At 37.4% G+C, this 16,676-nt stretch overlaps 1 protein-coding gene across 2 annotated transcripts in view; it reads left to right on the forward strand.

The window, feature by feature from the left end:
• The window catches only part of NFASC (neurofascin), a 185,876-nt gene that overhangs the window by 37,110 nt on the left and 132,090 nt on the right, over positions 1-16,676 (forward strand). The window lies entirely within an intron of this gene.

Genomic DNA, 16,676 nt, shown 5'->3' on the forward strand with positions numbered 1-16,676 from the left:
CAATGCTTGAGTCACTGCTATCTGGCAAAGGCCAGAGGACTATATTTTCGTGCACACTTTCTGAGAAGCTGCCCTGAAAGGGATGAGAATGAGAACTTCTTCCCTCATTTCACTTGGACCCCCCTATTATCTTCTCATCATGACTTTTTTGTTGGGTCACAAGCAGAATCGGTACAGAAAGAGACAGCATCTTTGGGAACAACAGAACACAGGGCTGTCATACAAGGGCCTGGGGCTTGCACTGTGCAGAACATGGAGCCTGTCCCTGGCTGGCACTCTGAGCTGTTTTCAGCAGCTCTGGGGAGAAGCATAGAGTGGGCAGTGTCTGGAACTACAGCTTCTGCATTATTCACGAGGGGAATCCACAGAGGGGGGAGGGAGGAGGACTAAACAAGAAGAGCAGCGTGGCGGCGTGTGCTCTCCCATTTGCTGTGGCTTGGTGGGCTTGAGATAATGAGCCTCTATGTAAGCCACAGAGGAGGAGGGCTGGCCCGCAAAGGGTAATTTTTCTGCAGCAGTTAGATGACATCTGTCTTTTGACCCTGGAAAAAGGTTTGCTCAGTTTTCTCAGCTGTGGAAGGCCAGAGGTCTGCTTCCTTGGAAACAGTAAGAGACAGTTTTTTGCACCCAACTGAGCAACTTGGATGTTTCCTGGATCTTTGCAGCCATGACTAAAAAATCCTTGGTCTTGCATGGAGGACCTTCTCATTTGAGATAAAGGTGACTGAAAGATGACTGAACACCAGCCCTGGAGGGGGAGGGAAAGAGAAGGGAAAATTGCTTAAGTATGAAGGGTGACAAAGGTAGGCCTGCTTGCTTATTTCATACTGATAGAGGGATGGAATGGGCTGGAGTAGTCATTATAAACTGAAAAGATGGAGACAGGCGAGCGTATAGCTGTGTGGTCAGATCTCTCTATGCCATAATCCTCTGTAAAGTGGCAGTGGAATACAGAGACCAGCCCTCTGATCCTGTCTAAGAAAACAACAGCTCTGGGCTCTGCTTGTGTAACAACAGATTTAGCATTGCTAAAGACCAGCAGATCTGTTTTTTGTACCATATCCCCATTTTACCTTCCTGACTTCTTTTGTAGTTTGTGAACATTGCATCCTGCTTTGGCACTGCAAACAGCACCAGTCTATCTGTGTCTCCCTCCCTCATGTCCTTGTCCTTAACCCCCCCCCCCGCCTTTCTTTGATTTATTGAATGTCTCACAGTCTATGGAGGTTTCACATCCATCTATTTTAACTCCAAGCAATTTAAACAGATGGGAGTGAAAGACATTGGGCTTTTCTTCTCAGCTTATGGAAAACAAACAATTTCCAAATGAGCACGTTCTTGGGATGTTTTGATTCTCAAGTCATGGAATGGCAATATGTTTTCAAAAGTACCCAGGCTAATGATTAATACAGGATACTGACTGAGGACATTTGAACTTTGGAATTGAAATGCTGGAAGTTCTCTTCTCCATTTGTAGAATAGAGGGAGAGAGGATTCGTTTTTTAAAAAAATCTCCAGAAATGGATTTTCCTTTAAAATGAAAACTTTGAATTGAGTTCCAAACACAAGATCCTTCTTAAAATTCCTTATATAATCTGTACTTTTGCTTGTGCAGACTTAAACTAACTTCTCTTCTCTTTGTATTCTACTTGTTTGTAATCCCCAATTTTTTAAAATTGTCTACTTTTGATTTTATTTGCTTTCTCCTATTATTATTTGCTGCTGTGAGCTTTTACAAAAAAAAAAAAACTGGGTCAAGTCAAATGAACCAGAATTTCTAAATGTGGGGACATTTATTTCAAAAATGAAGCTTCTAGGGTAGAATTTTCCATTTCTAAAAAGGAATTGGTTCATAAAATGAATTAGTAATGTAATGAATGGAAAGGAGTCAGTTCTAAAGTATTTTATTCAGGGCATTGTCTTTAAGAATCAAACTTACATGACCTACTGTTTAAATTAGAAGACTCAGTGCCTTACTTTGAGTACCTTCATTTAAAAACAAATTAAAACTGTATTAGTGAAGTAACATTTTGTATTTATTGTTTGAATGTCACATTTAATGCTTATCTGTTTTAATTATCAAGTCTTTTAGATCAAGTTCTTTTACTGTTGTACAAATAAAACTTAAAAATAAAAGTTGAGATTTATACAGGACACAAAGAGAGAGGAATCAGAAAACTTCCTAGAAAAAGTTCCATCAAAATTTTATGATTCAAAATATTTTAGAAACTCAACCTCATTCAATGGGATCCAATAAATTTTAAGACATAAAGTAGAAGTGAGTTGGAATGTCATGCCTCTCTTCATGTTCACATAAGCCAAATCACATGTGTTCAGAAACTGTACTGTTTCTCAGATGGACTATGAAGTTAGGCATAGCTTGGATCTGCATAGCTTGGATCTGCTATAGTGGTAATGTAGGAATTTAAACAACAAATCACAACAGGAGTGCCCTAACTATTTGTGTGTTTATATAATCATCTCTCTAACAGGACATAATGCAGTGGGGTAGCCCCCAGTTGTTTTCCCAAGCTTTTTTAATATTAATCTCCAGGTTAACTGCTATATTGCTGTTTTAGCATTTGATGGCACTAGTGATCATATGTATAATATATAGATACAATTAAAAATTCTTGTATTATACTGCTGCATAGATTTGTTCTGTCCTTGAACTATAATATCTCCTTTAAATACACACAAATGCCAAAAATTATCATTTTCTTTAAAGGGATATGAACTTGAGTATATGAAATATCAAGTTATTTCAATGTAAGCTTCAGGGGTTTAATTTTAAAATTAGAAGAAACAGGGTCCAAGTCTTCACCTGCAAACTAAAGACCTCTTAAAATCCACTGTTTTACAGTTATGATGACATTTTAATTTCACTATGGAAGAATAATAGATAGGGGAGGAGGATGGGGCAAATGGCAACAGCGGATATGATTTTATTTTAAGGACATCTAGAGTCAAAAAATGGTACTTTAAATTTCCCAGTTACCTGAGTGAATACAAATTAATTTGCATAGTGGGAGATCACAAATAATTCAGTCCCACCAGGACTGTACCATTTCCAAAACAGAAGGGAAGAAAATCATTTCCATGTCTTCTCCCATCAAAGGCTCTGCGAAAGAAAATCTAGGGCATCAGTGGTAATGTTAGGCAATAATAATTCCTGCCTTAGTTTTTCACAGGTAGGGATTCTGATATCAAGTTCAGTTTCTGAACATCATCCCCTCAATTGCTTTATGGAATGGTAAAATTCCTCTAAATTAACTTTCAGATATATTTGCCGCAGAAATCATGAACTTCACAAGTTGCATGCATTAAAACATATTTCTGGGCTGCAGTTGTTTTGGAGTATTTATTTTATATGACTACAGTAGAAGAGAGAAAGCATGAACTCTTAGTTATACTCCAGTAAATGGAGGGTAAATAGGTGAAAACATGCTTGTTTCCTTGCCAGTTTCATAAATGAACCATTCATGCGTAAATGTAGCAAGAAAGGAAATGGGATTTTCAGAAGGTGTTAATAAGATGTGCTGATTGTACCACTGGGATCAGAGATGGCATGTGTGCATTTCATAAATTAATAGAAAAACCCCTTGGTTGTTAATTACAACTCCAGCAATTCATTGCTAGAGTCTTACCCTATTAGCCACTGCAGGGTATGGAGTAACTCAAAAATCAGGGGCTAGTCTTAGGGATAAGGGATAGCTGTAACCCTTGGGGGGACTTCCAGTGCCCCATTAGAACACTTTTGTAGCTTGAATTGGAAGGAAGATTTCTTCTAACCCCTTTCAATTAGTCTGAGTCTTGCTGATCCATGAAATGTATGATTATTGTAGAATTATAGGCTTAATTAAAAACATGGCAGCTTCTCAGTAAGGAAAAAGAGTGTCTAATGAGGAATGGTAGCACCTGACAAGTTGTATGTTCTTGCCTTCAGGCTTAGAATATAATTTACTCATGCCCAACTGTACTTAACATTTGTGAATGAGATCAAGTTCCATCTCAGTCCATACAGCCAGCCATACACCTTTGAATACCCATTAGCAAAGCAAGGATTGTTCTTCTGAGTGTGGTCCCAGCACACTTTTGATAACACATAATCTGGGGAGGTTTTTAGCTATAGCGGTGCATGTTGCAAATAGGAATGTGTGGGGAAGGGGGGAGCAATGCGAGTTGGAATGTTGAAAGCAGGGTTGAAAGATTGTAACACAATGCCCTGACCCATTTTATATACATATTTAATATGTATATAAAATGTAAATATATATTTTATATGTAAAATATGCATACAAATCTAATGAAAGAAAGAAAGAATTTGTGTGGCATGATGTAGCATGCACGTATAAAGAGGTGGATTTGTCCTGCAGCAATGCTGGTGATGCTTTTTGTCGTTTTGATATAAGCGGCAAGATCCTGCCAGCACCACTATTAATTAATTTGATCAGCAAGTTCAGAGAATCTGACACATCTCTAGGAAGGGTTATTTATTTTTCTTCCAGGCATGTGACTGGTTGATTGATCCTCCGTTGAAGCATCCAAGACTCCATAGCAATAACTGCCTATTTTTCTTAAAGCTGTTGTGTCTTCTACAGGAAGGTATCATGATCTCTTAAGAATTCAGTATCGGAGATGTAGCTCATCGCCTGGTTTTTCTATGGCAGCTTTCTCCAACCTGAAAGATACATTTGTGTATTTGTGTGTATACATTTATTTGTTCAATTTAAACTGAAAACTTTATTTCATTAAATTACCACACTCCTTGTTGTTGGTTGAGTTGCCAAAGATCCCTCAGAGTGCATCATGCAGCATATTTTCCCTCCCAGGGACAGGGATACTTTTTTTTTTTTGTCATTGCTGACCCTGCAGTGACTGCTTAGACGAGTCCTTGCAGTTTTCAAGGCAAGTGTTTCAGAAGTGGTTTGCCAGAGCCTCCTTCCTAGAGCAGAGCCCAGCTGGCGAGCGCAGGAGGCGGGGTTTCCGTTGCTTCGCGCCCTTTTCAGGCGCGCGCGGTTTTTCTTTCACGCTTACCGGCAACTGCTCCCAACTCCTTTTTGCAAGGCGCCGCCAGCATTTTTCCTCCCACCGGAGTGAGAGTCCCCATTTGTCTACTCACGTGAGTTTTCGACCTGTTGGGTTGACAGGAACTGGGGAGGAAACAGGAGCTCACCCTGTTAATGCGAAGGCTGGACTCGAACCGCTGAAGCGTCGACCATTTCTGGCCGGCAACTTTCAGCATCATTACTGTCTTCCAAATATTTGAATTATAACTGCCATCAGCACCAGCCAGCTTGGCACTGGTGTGGGAGTTATACTCCAAAACAGTTACTAGCTATGCTCTCTCCTAAAGTATTTGTGCCCTGGATACCTTTAAATTGGTTGCTTTCATGAGTTGTGAAAACATGCTATCCTTTTAGAAGTGTGAAGTGCAAATATAGCTCTTGTCTTTTTTTTTTTCTTGTCCTATTCTTATACCCCAGGGAATCCAGTATTTACTTTCTCTTTGTAAATGAGGTTCCAAAGCCCTAATTTCCATGAAAATAGAAGCATTAAACTTGATTGAAGCTTGTGATAAATAAGATCTACTGGAAAATGTGCACTGGGTTTGGAGGCCTTCTTACTATCTCAGCCATCACTGTCCAGTTTGGCTTTCTTTGGATGCTAATGATATAGATCTCTTCTCAACAAAGCAAGAGGGAAGAAAGTACTTTTTGTACGTATGTGCAATTTATTCATATACATGCTTTAAGATCAGCAATCATATTTGAGGTAGGAAGATACAGTGTGACTTCTGGTTAGCAGTGATTAGAGTAGTCATTGGGTGAAATTAAGCTTGTTACATTCCTTGGAAGTGAGTTCTACACTGTTGCTCTCTTCTAAAAGATGTGGTAGATTTTAAAGCAAATCTTGCCCAAGAATCACAGATATGACACATTCCTCTTCTTTCATCTCAGATTTTCTTTCTTGTATTTAGCTAGTGTTTCCCAACCTTGGTAATTTCCAGGTATGTGAAGTTCAACTCTCAGGATTCTCAGTAATTGCCATGCCTGGTTATGGAATTCTGAGATCTGAAATCCACAAAGCTGGAAGTGGCTAAGGCTGGAAAAGAACAAAGGAATAATAGCATAGAGGTGTCTGAAAGATGCAGAAATGTCAGCCTTTTCCAGTTTGGTGCTCCAAATACTCTGACTGAAAGCAGTGGAGTTGTAGCCTTATCCCAGATGGGATAGTAGTGGGAAAGAAGGAATAGAAATCCTGCCTGGTAATTCCTATACATTGCCAGAAGCAAGAATGGCACAATTTTTCATGAATAATTTTTATCACTTTCTTCACTAGGGAATTCCTGTGCATCAGTGCAGGTTGTTATGGATACAAGAAAACTGCCTTGCTCCCCATGGATTGTAACAAATGGCTGATGATTGTGTTGCTCGTAACAGAAGGCTGTGGTTGGGTTTTTTGTTGTTGTTTGGGGGGATGGGCAAAGCATAATCTGATTTAGTGGCAATGAAAGTATTTGTGAAGACTAAATAGAAACATGTGTTTCTAGATAATATAATAGTCTAATAGAAAAACTATTAAATCTCATGTAAAGATTTTAAAAGATATAATTGTACTGGGATTTTAAGGCACTCTGTATTTAGAGTAAGAAGGCTTCCTAGTAAATTGTGGTAATCATGCAATAGCAGCAGATCTTCTGAATGATCAATTTGTAGGGTCTTCCTCTCTTGTTCTCAGTTTCTTCTTGCAGGTGATTAATTAGTAGTCCCTAATATACTTGATCAGAAATGTCTAATAGTAACATGGTATATTTGGTTTTGTGTTTATCTGGTTGCATTTACCAGTTGACCAGATCTGAGGATCACTTTCTCAGTGAACATCAATGTGCAAAAATAAAATTAATGAAGGCAAATTCTCACCTTAGGTAACCTAACACTTCCCTCATTTGAAACAAGAACACAGGAACAAAGGAAAGCTGTCTGATTCTTATTTACCTCAGTGTTGCTTACGGCACTGACTGGCTACATCTCTTCAAGATTTCAGATACTTTCCTGGCTTTATTTGAAGCTGCCAAGATCTGTATATGGGATACTATGCAACATCACAATTGATGGCTAGCATATGATCGTGATAGGTTGGAATGCAAGAAGCATTCCTCCACTGGGATAAATGGATACATCCAGTTACAAAGCAAGATTAACATTAGTGCTTGGTTTATCAGTCATTCTTCATATGGAGCAATTATTTGCTGTCTTTGAAAGATGAGTTAAGCACCTTCTTCCTGTGGCAGACTCTGCTTCAGTACATTTATTAGATCTTTAGAGGATGGCAATAAAGGGACATGAATGGCTTTAAATAGGCATGACAACCTCAGTTTAAGGTGAAGGCAGGTCAAAAAGGAATATGCATATGCATTTAAAAATTGGATACTTGAAATCAATTTTCTACCTTCCTTGTTCCTGGCCAGAGTTGCTTTTTCATTGATAGTTTGCTGAGAAAAACGTTCCAGGCTTGTTCCCACCACTTTTTAGCCCTTGTGGGACAGACTGAGTAGCTTATATTCATTGACACTAGCGTGATATTCAGTTCATGTATTATGGGTATCAACAGGTAGAATGGATAGAAGAACCATGCATGTGAGTGAATCAAATGCTGAGCTGAAATACCAGGATAAACTGTTACCTTGTTTGTTTTGCATTGATTTAGCATGTTGTTTGAACTAAGCCAGATATGAGTTATGATTAAACAAAACAGAGCAGAGCCTAGTGGCCTGAATGCAGTCAGTATAATGTAGTGCTGGAGTTATATCAGGAGTCTTGGGTTAAAATTGCTGCTCAGACAGGTAGTTAATTGTACACGTAAGGGCAGGAGCCCTACCTTACAAGGTTCTTTTAAAGATACAAGGGAATAAGACTAAAATAGAATAAATATAAAATAATAAAGCATTCACACTTTCAAAACAAATAGGAAAGATGTGTACTCTCGCAATGAAGGGAGGGGGCACCTCATTTCAGTGTTTCACAGGATGTGATATATCATCTTTGCAGAATACGAAAGAATGTGAAAGAATTGGCTACTTTCATCCCTCAGGGCTAGAGAAGCGCTTGTACAGTGAGTGAGATGGCTAGGTCATTTAGCTTCAAAAACAGTAAATATTTTTATAATCTCACGAAATTGACAACCTCTAGCCTGATTCCAACATTATTAACTTTATCCATTTCTGAACTGCTTTTTCAAAAAGGCATTTTTAGCATCAGGGGACAGTTGAGACAGACACACAGAGCTACACACATCTTGATAAGACCCTGTGGAGAAATGCACACATATAGAGCTGAAATGCACCCACACACAGATGTAACATGTGGGAACAGCCGAACTGCATGTACTCTTTGATTAGTCTCTGGGGAGGAAGTGCACACTTATAAAGGAACAAATGCAGATACCATACATATTTGTCTGTTCAGAAGGGTACGTTTCCAAAATCTGAACAGAATAAAACCAAAAATTGACCAGATTGGGCCAGGGGTTGTGGAAAAAAGAATCCCAAAATTTGACCAAAAGAAATACAACCCTGAATTTAAGACAATCTCTTTCCCCAAAAAGGTTAGGCAAGAAAAAAGAAAAGTATAAAAATACAAAAAATCCTTTAAACTGCCCAGCTCTGTTGCCTTGTCAGCTAGAGTTGCCAACACAAAAAAAATGCAATCCTGGAAAGCTTTATCCCATCGAAAATGTGAATGTGACCCACCTGGATATGCTAAAACAAAGCCTGACCTTTTCTAGGTTTGGAAGCTGAATGTGGTTGGGCTTTCTAGTAATTGGATGGGAAATCTCCAGAGAATTCCAAGGCTATAGGTTAGGAATATCATATCTAGGCTGCAAACCTCCAGACCATCACTAGATGGTGGGAACGAGATCTACAGAACTCCAATTAAATAAAACTTCTAATTCTTTGCTGTCACCTGGTGGTAGTCCAGATTGTTGCAGCCCAGATAGCATATGCCTATGGTAGATTAGACTAGGAAGGAGAAAAGAAGAAAAAAAAAATCTGGAAGAAGATAATGGCAAACCATTTCTGTGTTGTTGCCAAGAAAACTGCATAGATATAGCCATAGAATCACCAGTAGTTTGATTCAAAGGAGTCTTTACTTTTTCATATATGTCTTTGTGTGTGCATTGTCCAGAAACTACATTCCAAAAAAAATGAGAGCCAGGACAATATATATATATAACATTAATGGAAGGACTAAGTGAAAAATGAATTGCCTATAAAATAAAATACTGTATAAAATTAAGTTTGCACACACACACAGAAAAAAACTGCAGGAAGGAAATCTGCCCCCCATCCCAAAATATAAAATTACACATACTTACTCTGTAATTGTCCCAGTTCACTGATAATTATTTGAGATGGGGAAACTCTTCTTCATTTTAGGAAAATTGGTCTTTAAAAAAAGTAGAGAAATTGACAAAGTTAATAAAGTTGGAATCACCCGGCAAATTAGCATTGCATCTAAGATTTTCTTAGCTATCCCAGGTTTCCTAGGCAGATTATTTCTTCCTATTATCACAATTCTAACCAACTCAGCTATAGCCTTATTTTACAAAATATACAGTAGAGTTCTGAGCACACGTGTAAATTTGGGATTTATTTGTATTATTATTTGTGAAATAATCCACAGACTTGCAATTATGTGCAGACAGTAGAAAATAAATCACTCCATGTGTTCCAGTGACAATTATTTTCAAATAAACAAAAATCAGAAAGATGATCAAGCTGGGAGAGAATTTGAAACCAAGGTTTGAAATAACCCCAAGCATCTGAAAACAAAAAGGCAAAGCAATGAAAAGTTATGTTATGAATATACAGCTTGTTCCTTGGCTTTTCAGTCTTGCCTTCCATTCTCTTGTTTGCAAATATTATTAGAATTTTATGCATATTTGAGAATGAGGGAGTCTTGCAACTATTTGGCATCAAACTTGAAAGCTTGATACAAAACTTTGGAAGTCACATACTTGTCTTTAGAAATTTATTTTAACCAAAACGAAACATGTGCATTCATCAAAGTATTAAAATGTTATGCAAATAAGAAAAATTAACATTCCAGTGGAGTTTCCAATACTGTTTATGAATGGCTAAGGAATTTCTCTCCCACTCCTTTATACACCAGAGTGATAGGTCATTGTGTCTAAACAGCTGGATATGGTCATTTAATGCATATTAATAATTTCCAAAGGGGAAGCATTGTTGTTCTTAATACATGGTAGAGCCACTAGACACTTAAAATGTTTTGAAAAGCATGCTTTCAAAATACCACTTTTATTTTTAGGAAAACATTGCTGTGGTTCCCATTTGCAAGATGCATTCTTGATCTTGAAAATACCTCCAAGCTGTTAACTGCCCTTGAAAGCAGCATTTTAAAAAATCAGTAGGGTCAAATAGAAACTCACAGGTGAGATGAATAGGTGAGAATAGGAGACATAGAAAAACAAAACACCCACGCTCAAAACTTTCCTTTGGAATGTTTGGGCTATTCTGACCAAGGAAAGTCTGAAACGTTTCAAGTTTAACAACAAACAATGGGACTTATAACCTGCCCTTTTCCCCCCATTTTTGTTGTCCTAGAGTCAGAAGAGTAAGTGGGGTGCATCCTACCAACAGCCTACAGCAGGGCTCCTCAACCTTGGCAACTTTAAGACAGGTGGACTTCAACTCCCAGAATTCCCCAGCCAGGGAATTCTGGGAGTTGAAGTCCACCCATCTTAAAGTTGCCAAGGTTGAGGAACCCTGGCCTACAGAAAGCATGGCTAAAAAGATTGTAAATATTTTTAAAATCCCATAGCAATTAGGCAGCGAGATGTAAAAATTATGCTTAACAGTTCATTCAATTTATTTAGGTGATAAAAGTCTACACTTGTTTATATTCAAAGTATCATAAGCAGTAAAAACAGCATGAGTTTATGTGTGTGTCTGTGCTTCATTGAAAATTTTAATTACAAGAATAAGAACTAATACAACTAAAATAGAGCAAAAAAGAAAAGAGAAGAAAAAATGAAAGAAAAAACTAAAGGTGCGGAAAAAAAAGAGTAGCAAAAAAATAGAAAAGAAAGAAAAAAGATATAAAGAAGTGTCTTCAAATCTTCTTTACAGCATATAAGTACAATTATAAACTGACCTCTTTCTCTAAAGTTACATTGTGACTCTTCTTTCTATAATCCATCCTATCTAAGCATCAAAATCATAAATCATAAGTTCATTTTTTTGTTTTATGCAAAAAGTCCATTAGGGGTTTCCAGTCACCATTAAACAGAGATATTGGCTTTTCTCTAATCAGACAAGCCAGTTTGGCCATTTCAGTGTGTTCTGTCATCTTCACCAACCATTTCTCTGTCATAGGTATTGTCAAATCTTTTCATCTTGGTGCATTCAATAATCTCGCTGCAGTTATCATATATAAAAACAATGTTCCGTGACTTTTTTCCAATTGCTTATCCATCAGTCCCAAAACAGCATGAATTGATCTTCTTCTACCCACTGAATTCAGAAACCTTCCATTTCCCTTTAACTTAATTATAATTGTTTGGGAATACAACCTAGAACTATGGTTAATTACTGTGGATACTTCCAACAAGCCAAATTTAGGAACAATGGTTTATTGTTGCTTCTTTGAAGCTGGAATCAGTTATTTAACACATGATATTAAGCTACAACCTGGTTTATTTTGTTTTGGATAATCTGTAAATAGTATCAGTGAATTAAGCTATTCTAGAGCAGTTGGCAGACATACTTTGTTACAGGCTTCTTAATTGCAAGTTTTCCACTCTAAAGAGCTGATTAGGCGTAAGACAGAATCAGCGTTAAAAAAAAAAAAAAGGAAAACTAGGAATTGTCTGAATAAATAAATAATGATTTTGTCAACTATAAGTTTTTTTCTGGTTTGTTCAACAAAGATACAATTATTTGTTTATAATTAAAACAAATAATAATTTATTGTGAAGTAGGAATACATTTGTTGTACCTGATAATCCAAGGGATACTTCTGCAGTACAGTAAGAGGAGAGGGAAGAAACAGGTCTATAAGTCTAACATTTACTATTGTTTATATCTGCTGTGTTGAACTATGTTTTAGTTGATGTGTAAATTCTGTCATTGTGACCCTTGAAAAAAGCTGCAGAATATTCCAATATGTGCATCTTTTTTTTTTCTTCACTCTGTCCACCATATATCACATTTATTAGTCAAGGTCCTGTTGGCACATTGGTAGAGAACATAAAATTCTTGTAGCTGATAAAAGTGTGGGTCTCTGAGTTCCAACTTCTTTGATAGAATATATATTGAATGTGGAGTTGCAACCATAAGCCATTCACTCAGTTCATAAATAAGCATAACTGTCATTAATTTGTCAGACTTTTAAAACCTTTACTAGCAAGACTTGTGCCAAAGTTTCAGTCTCTTATTCGTTGTGAAATTGTAACAAAATTAAAATGGATTCATCAGTCCCCAGTCTGGCATTAAGTATGCAGCAAGAAGATATGATTAAATTCATAGCACAGACAAGAAGATAGGATTAAATTCATAGCACAGATTTAGAATAGAACATTACATGTTTTAAAAACTCTGAAAATATAAAAATGCACATTGTAATGCTACTACTATAAGAACAGCCAAAAGTCCTTCAGAACTCTTCATTGGATTCAACGATAAAGAAAAAAAAAAGCTGGTTGTTGTAGAAAAGGAAGTAGGCAGTTTGTACACACATTCTAATAAGCCATAATGTTTTCTGCCTTTGGTTTAGCATGATGAGTGAATCCTTCCCTTATGTTCTGAAAAATCATTGCTTATGGTTTAGTGTTATCTACAAATCACACTACTATGGCTTGTCCAACAAACCAAGTTTAAAATAAAGCATAGTTTAGCATAATGTGCAGTGCAAGCTAAAGAGATGTATGTGCTCTTCCCACAAGAACCCAATTAGTAGCATTGGAATCAAAATATTAGATTAGATATGCCTTTGATCTATGTCAGAAGTTCTTGTATTCTGTAACGAAATAAAATTGGATAACTTTATCATTGAAAAGAATGTGTCTTCAGTGACTAAAATCTCTTTTTCATAGTTGTTTCAAATATATTAATTAAGATGACAACTACAATGTATTTTGGAAGGTTAATGTTTAAATAGATTTGTTATTCAAAAGAAAACTGTTTCCATGTTGGCACAGAAATAAAGGTCAGATCTCACCTCCCTCCCCGTCTCTCTCTTCCTCAAGTATGTCACTTGGAAGCTCTCATTTCTGGGCACACTTACAGAAAACCTTGGCATGCTAGAGAACATGCTGTTAGTAACAGGCAGGGATTGCGTGTGATGGAGAAGAGAGATAGTCCTGCAGTGGCCTTTCCATTTCGCACTCACCTCAGGTGCTAAGAGGGGAGAAAGCCACAAAATAAAGAAATACAAAAAAAAAAAAAAAAGGAAATGACAGGCATGTGTGCAATACACTGCATATGGTTTAAGGACAAGCTGCATGCTATATTTACGCTAATTATTATTTTTTAAATAGAACCACAGAATGGGGAAGGATTAAAATCTTTACCCATATGTGGGATAACATTGAACCCCCACCCCCACCCCAGTACTAGGAAGAAATAGTAGCTTGCAGAGAGCTAAAGGGGTAATTTGCTTTCCCATACATTCTAATCTTAAATAGAGCTGCTATATCTTTCAGTTTTAAAAAAACCTCTTTAAGTATGAATATGCATTTTGGGTACCACCTAGGTTTTCTCTAATTTTCTTTCTGTGTATACTGGCTTGAATATTTAAGTCATCTTTGGGAGCCTTCCTTCTACCTTTTTTGTAGGCCTGTGGCTAAAAAGAAGAGAATCCCCTCAGGTGTACCATCCCCAAAGCAGCTATCCCTACTTGCTACTTTTCAGTCCTTTCTCATGAAGCAGATTCTGTTAAAATCCTTGTTGAACAGAAATGGCCACTTCCAACTCTACATTAACTAGTTTTTCCTTCACAATTGATTTTGCCACCTGCCTCACTGCCTCACACAGGAATCCAAATTAAAGCATCCATGACAAATGGCTGCCTAGCCTCTCCTTGAATTCATCTAGTAGAGAGCCTACCACTTTCCTGCTAATTGGATCTACTTTCAACTCCTCTTAGGATATTTTTCCTAACATTCAGGTGGAATTTGCCTGATTGGGTTGGATTGAGCCATAATGTGATTTGCTTGTGTCTTAGTGTGATGTGTGAACCCAACTATTATGGCTCAGTCAACAAAGTCTGGTTAAAACCATGGGTTCGTATGGTATATAAACCCACTCAATGATTATGTTACTGTTGAGGTTTTATTGTGGTCTTTAATAAAATGTTGTAGTTAGTCTTGTTGAAGTTGCCCTGTAGTCAATTAGTTCTCTTCTAGAAAACTCCATTCCCCCCCCTTTTTTTTATTTCTGTGTCTCTGTAGTTCCCAACTAGCAGCATTTCCTGGTCTATGGTTCATGGGCTATTGAGATATTTATTTTATTGTATTTATTTATGTATTCATCAAATTTGTCACCACCCATCTCATGAAACGACTCCCTTTCCTTCCTTCAGTTATTATTCTTTAAAGATTTAAAATGGTTTTTCTTTAAAGATTTCCCTCCTTTACCTTTTTAATTCTTTTCCTTTAAACAAATGTTTAAATATTTTCTTCTGAACTGTGGGTGGCACAGTTTTGGCTACCACACTAAGAAAATTATTCAGTGACTCATTTATCTATTGTTTTCAGTTTGTACCACCTCCATCTAGTCAACTAGGTTGCTTTTGCTACTGTCTTCGCATTTTTCCACATCTCAGATTTTCTCCCAAACATTGGTTATCACGATGCTACATAAACCCAGGAACAGCCTTGCTACCACTCGTTCTTTTAGCAGAAAGGATACAGGTCAAGGTTTAAATGGCAGAATCTAAGCTTAATTATTAAAAAGGCAAGGTTTTGATTCACCTTTCTGAAGGTGTCCTGTAAAGCTTGTTAGAGACTCACATTTGTATGGCAAAGTAAGAAATGCAATATTGTTCATTGGTTTTCTGAACTTTCCCTGAAACACTGTCCATTATCAGATTTTATATATTGAGAACAATGGATCAGAGCTTCATTCAGAAAACTATCCCTGTATTTATACAGTATGCAAGGTACATTCTTTTAACACAGTACTCTTTTGATCACACTGGAGAGAAAAACCATTTCGATGTTCTTCATTAAACAAATGCCAAATGCTTGTACTAATTAATAGTAATGATACTGAATGGATAGATTTCAAAAATCAGATGTGATAGTGTGCTGAAAACATTTTCTGTGTTTCCAGGAGGCAAATAAATAACCAGAAAAGATGCAACTCCCCTAAGTCAGATAGGGACTGTGCATTAAAAAAAAAAAAATCTGTTCTTTGGCAGTGAGGAAGAATGGTTGCTTTCTGGTTCTGAATAAAGAATAATCTTGTCTCCAATAACAAAAGACTGTGACTCAGAAGCTCTCCAAGCTCCAGTACCTTTCTGGTGGCATCAGGAGGACAGAAGGGCAGACAAGGAGACACTTGTATCTTTCTATCTCCTCCTGGCTTCTTTTTTCTTTTTTCCAAACGTTTCTCTTCCAGAGGATAGTGAGGAAGATTCCATTTTCAGTTTTTTCCTTCCAGTGTTAGAAGCCTCTTTCTGACCTTTTAGTGGAGAATCTGAAGGTTCCTGTATTTGCCTAGTTATAGTTTCTGGCTATAGCCCTATCCCTGTGTTCTTATAATTACAACAGGTGTGTACAAAACATTTGAAGTTGGTAAGAGCTGTTCTGAGTTCAAACTGTGTTGTTCCAACTGTTTTGGAAGTGGTCATTTTTATGTGGGGTGTCTCAGGACATGGTTCTCTTGCCACTCCTATTTAATATCTACATGAAGCGGTGAGGTAAGCATGGGTATGCTGATGATACTCAGTTACATATCTCCATCCCAGGCCAGGCAACTAATGTTGTCCAGGTGCTTGGCCAATGCCTAGAAGCTGTGAGAAGAACCAGCTGTGATTCAACCCTAGCAAGATGGAGTGGCTTTGGGTTTTGGCCTCCCTGGATCTGGACATCTGTCACCTTTAACTGTTGACAGGATAGCATGCCCCCAAGATCTGGATAGCCCCTGCTTTGCTATTGTTTAGAAGAGCCATGAAGACATGGCTCTTTATCCAGGCCTTTGGCAAGGGAGAGTAAGACCTCTCACATCATTCCATCTGGTCTGTTGCACTTGCCATCTTTTAAATTTACCTTTTTTTAATTGATTTTATTGTAATTTCTTTGATTGTTACGAGCCAAACAGAATTGCTGAGAGTCAGGCAGCATACAAGTTTAATTAATAATAATAATAATAATAATAATAATAATAATAATAATAATATTTTCCTGGACAATTGGTATACAATTTGGAAGTCTTCCTGGACTCAAAGCTCCTGCTCGAGGAGAAGATGGTGGTTGTGGCTAGGGGGGCTTTTGCACAAGTTTTGAGTGCTAGTCATTTCTGGACTGGGAGGCCCTGCTCGTGGTTACTCACTTTCCAACTGGATTACTGCAATGCACTCTAAATGGGGCTCCCTTGGAAGACCACCTGGAATATTCAGCTACTCCAGAAAACAATAGCATGTGCAGTT

The sequence above is a fragment of the Python bivittatus genome, unplaced genomic scaffold (assembly GCF_059951505.1).
Source record: "Python bivittatus isolate LINGU-HERP-01145 unplaced genomic scaffold, Pbiv_v1 ctg000700_np1212, whole genome shotgun sequence".
NCBI lineage: Eukaryota > Metazoa > Chordata > Lepidosauria > Squamata > Pythonidae > Python > Python bivittatus.